General features: G+C 40.9%; 1 non-coding gene across 1 annotated transcript; it reads right to left on the bottom strand.

Annotated features, from left to right (window-relative positions):
- Nucleotides 1–594: 594 nt before the first annotated feature.
- TRNAS-GGA (transfer RNA serine (anticodon GGA)) lies at nucleotides 595–666 on the bottom strand. Its single transcript has one exon. It is a non-coding gene; the product is annotated as a tRNA-Ser (tRNA).
- Nucleotides 667–11888: the final 11222 nt, after the last annotated feature.

An 11888-nucleotide genomic window follows, 5' to 3' on the forward strand; every position in this document is an offset into this window, starting at 1 on the left:
AAGGTCATCCTTGTAGCCATTGGATATGTTTTTGTTAAAGATAAGCATCCAAGAAAATGTTACAATTTGATGAATACCAACAGCAGCCCTTTGTATGGGCTTGATGAATCAGTAGATTTGCAAACTTTTCACTCGACCAGCAGGGAAACCTTTGTAATATTCAAATCTGTCCAAAGATGATCTGAGCCACTCCAGGGAACGTGAGATTCCTGACATGGAAAGTACTTATAAACTTGTCTAAGATGTGGGGGCAAGCCCAATAATCCCAGCTGGAGCACTGCAGTTGACACTTGGAGAAGAGAGAATAAATTCTGTCTTTGAGGAACTTTCCCAAGGTCAATTGGCCAGTAGCAGAACTCAGCTAGATATCAGAGGCTCTATCTAGTTCAACTATCTCAATCTACCACCATCCCAAGCACTGAAAAGACCCTAGAGGTATGATAGTTGGCTGACTTTAGGTCACTGTCGTGAAGTCGCTCAGTCGTGTCCGACTTTTTGCGACCCCATGAACTGTAGCCTACCAGGCTCCTCCCTCCATGGGATTCTCTAGGCAAGAGTACTGGAGTGGGTTGCCATTTCCTTCTCCAGGGGATCTTCCCAACCCAGGGATCGAACCAGGGTCTCCTGCATTCCAGGCAGACGCTTTAACCTCTGAGCCACCAGGGAAGCCCCATTCATCTCCATAAGCAACCGCTTTTCCCAAAACTTGAGTTTTTGAGTCAGGAGTCAGCGGTATGAAAGTTGGCTGACTTTAGATAGGTTAGATAATTAACAGCTTGCTCGCAGCCAATACAGACTTGCAGGAGTATTAAGTAGACTGGCTACCTGGGAAGAACAGAGAATTAAAGAAAAATACTCAAGGAATGGTAGAAAGAAGGACCTATATGCACACTTCTCAATTTTATCAAGACCCAGCCTAGGTTTCCAGAAGTATTATGTGCTCAGTGGTGTCCAACTCTGGATTGTAGCCCATGGATTGTAGCCCTCCAGGCTCCTATGTCCATGGAATTTTTCCAGGCAAGAATATAGGAGTGGGTTGCCACTTCCTCCTCCAGGGGATCTTCCCAACCTGCCAGCACCACCTGAGAACCCAGTCTTCCACAAACCATATCACAAAATGCCAAACCATCTGGCTGTCAGCAAAGAAGTATGAGAGGTACAATTCTCCAAAGTCAGCAGACCTCAAGCTCTGCCTTTTCAAGGTAAAACCAAAGGAATGATGGATACTTGGCTCCCAGGTCTGCCCTTGATTTCCTTCCCTTCTTCAACTCCCTCGTCATCCTGTTTCTCTCGTGGCCTTAGATAAATTGGAAGGAAATATTCTTCCCTCGTTTACCATCATCTCCCCAGCCTGGGCTGTGGCTACCAATTTCACAGTCTTCCTCCGAGCAATGATAGGTTACCTCAGTTTCATTTCTGAGTTTGATGACCTCAATTGCTGTCCATTTCCTATCTATGTCAATGCTGAATTGTCTATTTTTATTTGAAGTTTTTAGAAACATGGAAGAGGAGCCTTGGCCTTTTCCTTCAAATAACTACTTCGACAGCTTTATGGATGGCTAGTTAGTTTCTCCCTGACCTCCCTGAGAGGTCCCATCAGCTCTAACCCAGTTTCCTCTAAATTCTATATTCCAGGCTCTGGGACAGCAGCAGACGGCTGTATCTTGTTCCACAATCCATAATTCTCAGCTTCAAAGTTCAGTGCCAAATAAGATCGCACACTGTTGGATAACCTTTTGTACCAGCCCTTCAGCAGTAATTAAATCCTGCTCATTCCATGCTGCCTGGAGAAAACCTAGGGCCCTCTGCTTGTTTTCAAGTTCAAAAACAAAGCAAAACAAAACACAAAAACAGAGAGCAGCCACACAAAAATCGGACATTTCCTCTCCATTAACTCTCTGGTTGGCAAAGTCAGGACGCAAAGAAAGGCCTTGGATGAGAGGCAAGGAGGTGGCTGAGTTAAAGGGGATGTGTCAGAGCCTTTTGAGGGGTTTCTGCTGGAGTGTAAGTCAGAGCAAGGTCTTCGTCATAAGTGGCAGGCCTATAAATCCTTTAAAAACCTTAAGTAGGCATGACTAGTCAGATCATGTGAACCGGTGAGACTGTGTGAGGCCCTGGGGTGACAAGTAATCAGTGCATGGAGTTTCTCAATGGTTAAGGAACAGACAGGACTTACCGAGCTACTAGTGTGTGCCTCGGATGTCATTCCCATCCCAACTATACACTGAACACTTGCTCTAGGATTTCCTTGCTGCTGCTAAGTCACTTCAGTCATGTCCGACTCTGTGTGACCCCATAGACGGCCTCCTACCAGGCTCCCCCGTCCCTGGGATTCTCCAGGCAAGAAAACTGGAGTGGGTTGCCATTTCCTTCAATGCATGAAAGTGAACAGTGAAAGTGAAGTCACTCAGTCATGTCTGACTCTTAGTGACCTCATGGACTGCAGCCTACCAGGCTCCTCCGTCCATGGGATTTTCCAGGCAAGAGAACTGGAGTGGGGTGCCATTGCCTTCTCCTAGGATTTCCTTACATGATATCTAATCTTAACTGCATGCCTGGATCCATTTCTTTTTTACAAATAAAGAAACAGACTGAGAGTATTTAAGAGACTTCTCCAAAATTTATAAATATCCTTTTTCTTAAGTAAGTCAAAGCAAGACATATCATATGATATCACTTACATGTGGGATCTAAAATATGATACAAATGATCTTATTTACAAAATAGAAACAGACTCACATACATAGGAAACAAACTTATGGTTATCAAAGGGTAAAGAAAGGGAGGGGATAAATTAGGAGTTTGGGGTTAGCAGATATAATCTACTGTAAACAACAAAGTCCCACTGTATAGCGTGTCTGCGTGTGCTCTGTTGTCTCTGACTCTCCTGCGACCCTATGGACTATAACCCACCAGGCTCTACTGTCCATGGAACTATCCCAGCAAGAATACTGGCGCACGTTGCCATTCCTCCTCTAGAGAATCTTCCGACCCAAGGATTGAATTCACGTCTCCCAAGGTTCCTGCATTGGCAGGCACATTCTTTACCATTGAGCCATCTGGGAAGCCCTACTGTATATAGCCCAGGGAACTATATTCAATATCTTATAATAAACCATAATGGAAAATATGAAACAATATATGTGTAAAACTGAATTGTTTTGCTGTACACCAGAAACTAATACAACATTGTAAATCAACTATACTTCAACAACAACAAAAAAGTAAAAATTTTAAGTATATGATCTTTGCACCATGCCATATTCCTGCACTCTACTCAAGTACCATCCTTTCTGTCAACATCAATGTTTAACACTCACTTTCATGGGAAAACACTACTAAGTGATTGAGTAAACCCTGGCTAACATCCACCACACTGAAATTAAAAAAGTCTGTTGAACCAGACATTGTTCTTATCCCCACCATCGCTCATCTCTGTAACCACCCCAGAAGGGAGGTTTTGAGAAACAAAAGACACACAGGAGGCCTCAGAAGCTTGCAATCAAGTTGGGATAACACTCAAAGATTTGCAGAGAGAATATCACCCCAAGACAAAGAGGTCAACATAAGAGTTGCTTGACTGACTACAAGTTCTGGTATAAGTGTCCAGGAGAAGAACAGTTTGAGTTAAATAAACTGAATAAATCACTTCATCTGAGCATACCCAGTCAAGGCTTAAAAAGAACTAGCACAAGAAAATATGCTTCTGTGATATGAGTAGGGAGTTTCCCCAAACAAATCAGCATCCCACCAAGCCCCCCACCACCAAGGTAGCTGCAATACCTAGAGCCTATGGGATTTTTACCCAAAACTATATGTTCCCCAAGACAAGTAAAAAGAAGCCAGACTGACTCAGAGGAGAGCTTCCTACAATCACAGACAGGGGATTTTACTAGAGATCAGAAGAAATAACAGTTTTAGATGATAGCTCTGAAACCCCAATGAATTAGACGAAACACCTTGGGAGACCAAATAGATGACCTTGATCTTTATACATCTTAGAATAAACCAGTAACTGAAAAATGAAAAGGTTGTGTGTCTACACTAGCCAACTTGCAAATAGTAGAGGTCTGAGTAGGAGAAACAGAAAAGCATTAAAATCTTGTATAATAAACAATCTTGGACAAGATAAAAGCCATAAAGTTCAAATTAATTTGAATGATGATATACAGCTCTTTTGCAGTTATTTCTTAGCCTTACAATGATTAAAGTGAATTTTAATGTGTTTACTTTTGGATTGTCTTTGTGTGTTTGGTAAAAGACTAATTCACAGAACATTATCTCGATTTTTGTTTTTGCATGGATTACAACTTGTAGTCATTAGTTATAACTTTCATTTAGACCATTGATAAAATGTCTTCCTTGGGCTCTGTTTCTGATATTTGCCCCTTGAAACATTTCAACTGTTGCTTTCAGAGCCAAAGCCAACTTGTTCATTAGGTTGAGAGGAAAAATGTTTCAGGCTTATGTTACTTTTAGAGGCCTATTGAAATGGTTTAATTTCCTTTGAAATCAGAATTTTTAAAAATGAACTTTCAGGTCAAAGAAAATGTCTTAATATATAATATTATTTGCCTTTGTACAAATGCAGTCAAAAAATAATTGTAAAATTTTAAGTTTTTAAGCAAAAATTTTAATGGAAGAAAATACCATAATGCAAAAGTGCCTAAAACTCTAGAAATTCATAATACGGTCCTGTTCTGATGGAATCTTTCTGAAATCAAAATCTTGTCTCTGCCTCTCTTCTATTTTAAGGCCTTATAATTTCATTTCTTGATAGTGTATAGAGAAGACAAACAGATCATATCCTAAGATTTGGTGACCCCCAGACTTTTCAGCATCATCTTGCTCAAGCCCTCAACCCAACTTGGGCCTGGGAATCTACCCTCAATTCTATTCCCTTAATGTACCCTCTCTTCTCGCCTTCAGATGCTTCTCTCAATAAATGTAACACTTCTTCTGGATGCAATTATCATACGGATAACACGGAGACAAAGACTATTTACCAATGTTTTCAATCAGGAAAATTTTCTCTCTCTGTATTTAACAAAGTTCTGCCTCTAAACAAATTCCACAGAAAATGTCATCTCCTCTGAAAAGTCTCCTCAGATTCCCCTCCATAGTATGATCTTTATACCTGTTGTATTCTTTTTGCCATCCTCCTCATGAACCCTTAGACTATACAGTGCCTAGCGATTCCTATTACATAATTTAATATTGAGCACATGTCACCATTCCACTGATACAAGAGTCAAAAGTAAAATTTCCCCTCTAGGTTGTAGCTATCTGAGGGCAAGGGACATATACATTTTAATTTCTGTTCACTTATTTTACCCACCACAGTGTCTTATCAGTTCAGTTCAGTCGCTCAGTCATATCAGACTCTTCGAGACCCCATGAACCACAGCACACCAGGCCTCCCTGTCCATCACCAACTGCTGGAGTCTACCCAAATTCATGTCCATTGAGTCGGTGATGCCATCTAACCGTCTCATCATGTCGTCACCTTCTCCTCCTGCTGTCAATCTTTCCCAGCATCAGGGTCTTTTCAAATGAGTCAGCTCTTCGCATCAAGTGACCAAAGTATTGGAGTTTCAGCTTCAACATCAGTCCTTCCAATGAACACCCAGGATTGATCTCCTTTAGGATGGACTGATTGGATCTCCTTGCAGTCCAAGAGACTCTCAAGAGTCTTCTTCAACACCACAGTTTAAAAGCATCAATTCTTAGGTGCTCAGCTTTATTTATAGTCCAACGCTCACATCCATACATGACCACTGGAAAAACCATAGTCTTGACTAGACGCACCTTTGTGGACAAAGTAACGTCTCTGCTTTTTAATATGCTCTCTAGTTTGGTCATAATTTTCCTTCCAAGGAGTAAGCGTCTTTTAATTTCATGGCTGCAATCAGCATCTGCAGTGATTTTGGAGCCCAGAAAAATAAAGTCTGACACTGTTTCCACTGTTTCCTCATCTATTTGCCATGAAGTAATAGGACCGGGTGCCATGATCTTAGTTTTCTGAATATTGAGTTTTAAGCCAAGTTTTTCACTCTCCTCTTTCACTTTTATCAAGAGGCTCTTTAGTTCTTCTTCACTTTCTGCCATAAGGGTGGTGTCATCTACATATCTGAGGTTATTGATATTTCTCCCAGAAATCTTGATTCCAGCTTGTGCTCAGCAGTTCTCATGATGTACTCTGCATATACGTTAAATAAGCAGGATGACAAAATACAGCCTTGACGTACTCCTTTTCCTATTTGGAACCAGTCTGTTGTTCCATGTCCAGTTCTAACTGTTGCTTCCTGACCTGCATACATGTCTCTCAAGAGGCAGGTCAGGTGGTCTGGTATTCCCATCTCCTTCAGAATTTTCCAGTTTATTGTGATCCACACAGTCAAAGGCTTTGGCATAGTTAATAAAGCAGAAATAGATGAACATGTGCTTATTGAAAATACTCAAGGTATTCCTTGTAGCTAAATGCAACATAGGCAATATTTGCAATATTTTCATCAGCACACATGCATGTTTAGTCGATCAGTTGTGTCCAACTCTGCAACCCTTTGGACTGTAGCCCACCAGGCTCCTCTGTCCATGGGATTCTCCAGGCAATAATACTGGAGTGGGTTGCCATGCCCTCCTCCATGGAATCTTCCTGACCCCAGCATGGAATCTGCATCTCTATGTCTCCTGCATTGGCAGGTGAATTCTTTACCACTAGTGTCACTGTGTGACCAACCCCTAAGTTATTTCTACTTCTAAGCATAAGAGACATGAGTTCCTGTTCTCCTTGGCCTCTGAGATTGGTGTAAGAGGACAGTTGAGAATTTTCCAAACAAAAGCAATAGTGTTTCATCTCTCACCAAGAATAGATGCAAGGTCTTACTAAAATTCGTACACAGTGCCTGAAGTAACTACACAGGCCAGTGAGAAGGAATGCTAAAGGGCCTAATTTTGCTTGCTTTAAATCTGCATTTTCATTTGAATTTTAGAGATTTTCCCTGTTCTATTCTTTTCGCTTCAGTAGCACCAAAAGTGAGACAGCTGGGGACCCCAGGGAAAAAGACATTTTGGAAGAATATTTTGTATCGAGTCCCACCAGAGCAGAAATTTGTATGGTTAATCTTTTAGAGAAATTTGTACAGTTTTTACTCACATTTTCCAGACATTTACTGCCAATCCAATATCACCAGCCTAAGCTAACTTAGACCCCATGGGTTTGTTGTCCTAATTTTTCTAACCAAAGAAAAACCCTAGCCATCATCCATAGCCATGGGTTTTTAAGACTAAGGTTAAAGATACTCTGATTCATCCATAATCTTCATTCTTGTTCTCCTGAGAGGACTAAACACGGCGTGTCAGAAAAGCCTGACCTGGAGTCAAAAATAGCCACAAACTGTGACCAAACCTGTAATTGGAGTCTTTTTAACAATTTTCTAACCTGGATACTGACTAGGAAACAATGATTTAGCACCTGCTATAGGTGAGAACTATAGGGCTTCCCTGGTGGCTCAGAGGTTAAAGCATCTGCCTCCAATGTGGGAGACCCGGGTTCGATCCCTGGGTCGGGAAGATCCCCTGGAGAAGGAAACGGTAACCCACTCCAATATTCTTGCCTGCAGAATCCCATGGACGGAGAAGCCTGGTAGGAGAAGTCCACGGGGTCGCAAAGGGTCGGACACGACTGAGCAACAGAACAGACAGATACAGATAGGTGAGAACTTTACCATGCGTTTTATATCATTAGCTCATTTAACATATAAAATCACCCTACCAGAAAAATTATTAACTTTACCACTTTAAAGAGGAAAATGCTGAAGACCAGAGCAATGGCCTCTCTGGAATTTCATAGCTAGGGAGGGGGCAGTGGCAGGCAACTTCACTATTGGGACCCCATAGCATCCTATCCACGGGTACCTCTATGCTCTATCATTACAATCTTAGCTGCTTCCTCCCACTGAAATCTGTGAACTCCTAACAAGTAGAATCATGTTTTCTTCTTCGCACCCACAGTGGCTAACACAGTGCCCTTCATGGAACTGCTACAATTTGCTTTGGTCTCTGTGTGTTGTGAGGAAGGAGAGACAGATGGGGGTTATGACGGTCAAAGAAAGCTTCCTGGAGGTGAGCGAGTAGGTGTAGACATGACTAGAAGAATGGATGGGAGTGGATAGACCAAGGTAGGCTGCCCAGGATTTATTTCCTTAAGGGAAAGTTTGCCTGGGCAAAGGCAGAAGGGACTGAAGGCATGTAACATGACTGTGTGTAAACTAGGATGGCGCCGTGAGCCAATACGGGATACGAGAAATGAGAAATTACTGGCTGATGGGATTAGCCTGAACTCAGAAATACTGCCTCTTTGAATGTCTAGGTTCTGGTCTTGCAATTTTTCAAGCTTGCCTGAGGGCAGTGATTGGTCTCACCCACACACCTCCTCCCATTTTCCATTTCCACTAGAGAGAGAAAGCTTAACTTTAAGGTGAGCTCTTTGCCTTTGATATTCTGACAGGAAATGTACATTGCTGTTTGCCAAACCTACCCCACTGACCTGCCCTTATTCTGGGCAGAAAATAAGAAGGAAACAGGGGGAGTTATGAGGGGGCTGATTTCTGGCACAGTCGCTCGTTTAGAAAAGTCATTTCAAATTGCACGAGGTGCTTCAATTGCCCTATTTTCCTGAAATTAATTCTAAATTTTATGGGTACAATTTGTTTCCCTTAAGTCTCTAATTATGCTTTTAACATTCAGTCTTTCAAACTCTAGCCATTAGTGACTTAATATGGTGTTATCAGGAGATACAGTGGAGTTAGGAGTGTGGGTGGGAGTTATAAGAGCAGAAGTTGCACCTGTGCTTGTGATGGTTTGAAATTGATGTCCCCTGGAGGAAGGCTGAAAGAAAAATCTAATAAGTCACCAAAATAGATTCAAGTCTGAAAATTAGTATTTAAGGTATTAGGACAAGGGGCTAGGAAGGGCTTGAGAGGTAATCACAAAGTTCCATTAAACTTATTGAACATGGGTGCTGGTGTGGGATTTCAGGACAAATGAGAAGAACTGCAGGAAATACAGATATCATCAGACAGCAAAGCATGCTGGTATAAGGTAGAAGTGCTAGGGTTAGAGGGGGACTTTCAAGGACATAAACAATTAGGGAAGGAGACAGGTAAGAAGTGGCTCAGAGACATGACCAAAAAAAAAAAATAATTGAAAGCTGAATCACTGAATAGCTGGGAATAGCCTGTTGAAGAGGCAAGACGAAATAATCAGTAAAGTACAATCATTGTTCCTTAAATCTTCCATCAATAGGCATCAACTGAGCAGCCACAATGCTACCTCTATTTCTTAAATGGCATTTATCAGATAACTTGTGCACCTCAGTTTCCCAAACACACATAGTTCCCATCTATGCTGACACAGTCTGCTCCATGGTTCTGATGACAGCATATGAGTTTTAGAAACAGAAGCCAGAAGGGGCTAATATAGGCATGGAGAGCTTCATGAAGTGTTCAGAGGAGCAGATAGCCCAGGTTGTACTACAGAGAATTCAGAGTTTGAGGAAAAAGGAAAAAAAAAGGTGGGGGGGGGAGCCTGGGCCTGAGTTTTAGGAAATTGACAGACTAAACACACCAGAGTTTGAGAAGACCTTAAACCTGCCAGGAGGACCTCCTTGGAAAGGAGACACAAGGAAAGCCCAACTAGTTAGAGGTATTCATCTCTTGACGTCTGGGTGTGTAAAAATAGGAAGCATCATCTCTACAGTCAGCAAAGTCAACCACTGAGGCAGGCAGAACGAGGAATGATCGCCATTGGGTGGGAGAGAAGAGAATCACACCCATAAAACAACAAGAGTTGTTTGGAATAGAAAAATTACACATCAAAAAAATATATTCTTATAAGTTTATAAGGGTAAAAGAAAAATCACTGAATCTTGAGATGTCTAGTGAAATCTTTTGAGACAAGAGAAGTTCCTAGTTGGAGTAGAAAGATGATCAGATATCAGAGAGATGGGGAAATTGAAACTTTTACTAAGGGCAGTGACCTGAGCAAAAACATACATTGAATCAAAGATAAGGAGAATAGATATGATGATAAAGACTACAGCTGACAGAGCGCTTCATCCCTCTGGAGATGATGGAGAGAAAGGAAGCAGGACGGTAAAACTAGACTTTGGTCACCTTGACTTTGATGTTAAACATCTTCAACTACCCGCAACCAAACAAGTAGATAACATTCAACATTTCTGAGCAGAGATTTGACATTATAATGGTTCATTTTAATCTTTCTATCTTTTGCAAGTGATTCTGATCAAGACTCCTTACCCTAAGATCCCAACAATTTTCAGATATAGGGCAGGTAATAGCAAAGGAAGTATTTTCCAGAGTTTGAGAGTTCTAAATGTTATAGATTTTAGAAAATGTACATGTTGTTCATTTCTCAAAGGCACAGACAATTTGCCCAACCAAAGCTCAAACATCAGGATCCCCTCGTGTGTCATCCACACAGAAATGCTTTCCACACAGATTTCTCAAAATCCTACAAGTATGTACCATCCATTTTTTCCATCCACACAAGTGTGTGCCATATTATTAGGTTTGTCATTAGAACAGGAGTTCCATCTGCACAGGTGTGCCACCTACCGAGTTGTGTCATGAACATAGGTGTTCAACAGCTAATTAATCTGTGGCATAAGTGGGGTATAAGTAGCTACTTTCTCTCCAGCATTTTCTCACACTGAATGTTCTCCAATAAAGCAAAATACATTTAATTCTCCTCCATAGAACCACGAGACACTAAAGGTAAGGAACCATGCAGCCTTCTCTATGTTTGGTACCAAATCACACTTTCTTCTTGACTCATCTTTCCAGTGCTAAGATAAAGGGAAAAAATTATATCCTTCTAAGACTCTCTCATGCTCCAAAAGTTTATTCTAAGTCAACTGCAGAAATCAGCAACATGTAAATAACAAAGAATCAAATAGAACAGTAAGCTTAACAAGTGTATATTTAATAGATTTGTATCAAAATTTGTGCAAATTTAAGGAAAAAACCATTAAGTACAATAATGGAGGAAAAATAATCTTCCCAGTTTACTCTTACCTATCCTCTCTCCTCTTGCATAGAAAACAAATGCTTTTAATATAACTCAAGATTCACAATTTATGCTTTTAAAAAAAAAAGACTGTCTTTAATTCAAAGATGAACCTGAGTATGACCTCAGAGAATTCAGAACTGATACAGTGTTAGGCCTTTAATAAACTGGACTTGGAAATAACTGATCTTAAGGAAAATTCAATCAAAACTAAAGTCTTATCTTTCTTCAAAAACAGGACAGTTGAGAATTGAATGTGACGTTCTGCAAAAATCGAAGACGAAATAACATCAAACTAGTTTGTTCCTGGAAACAAGGCAACAAGAAATTGATGGCATTTTCACCTGTGGTTTCACTACAAAAGATGTTGGGCTTAGAAACCATGTCACTTGTCTCTCTTATAAATCCAACACAGAGAGACAGAGAACAGGCAATCGTAGGCAGCATTTCTGGGATAATTTTGAAGTATAGAACCCAAGGAGGTCCTAGAACCAGTGACCATCAGTTCTGTGAATAAGCAAATGTTTTCTACCCCAACACTCAAAGTGCTCAGTCTCTCCCTCAAATTCCCCTTCCTTGGTGGCAATGAAGCAGAGCAAAAATGTAAAATCAAGAAAAGGGAAAGGCTTTGTAACTTTTTCTCATATCCTGCTTAGTAACATAGTTTCAGAAGAAACAGGATTAGTTTGCCATTTCCTGTCTTTTCATGACCTTAAAGATGAGTAAAGTTAAACTGGAAAGACAGTCTCTAAGTTACTGGAAAGGGGTTACCCAATTACATAATTACATCACATGCCCAC

The sequence above is a fragment of the Moschus berezovskii genome, chromosome 11 (genome assembly GCF_049115385.1).
Source record: "Moschus berezovskii isolate FMDL1 chromosome 11, NW_MosBer_1.0, whole genome shotgun sequence".
Lineage (NCBI taxonomy): Eukaryota > Metazoa > Chordata > Mammalia > Artiodactyla > Moschidae > Moschus > Moschus berezovskii.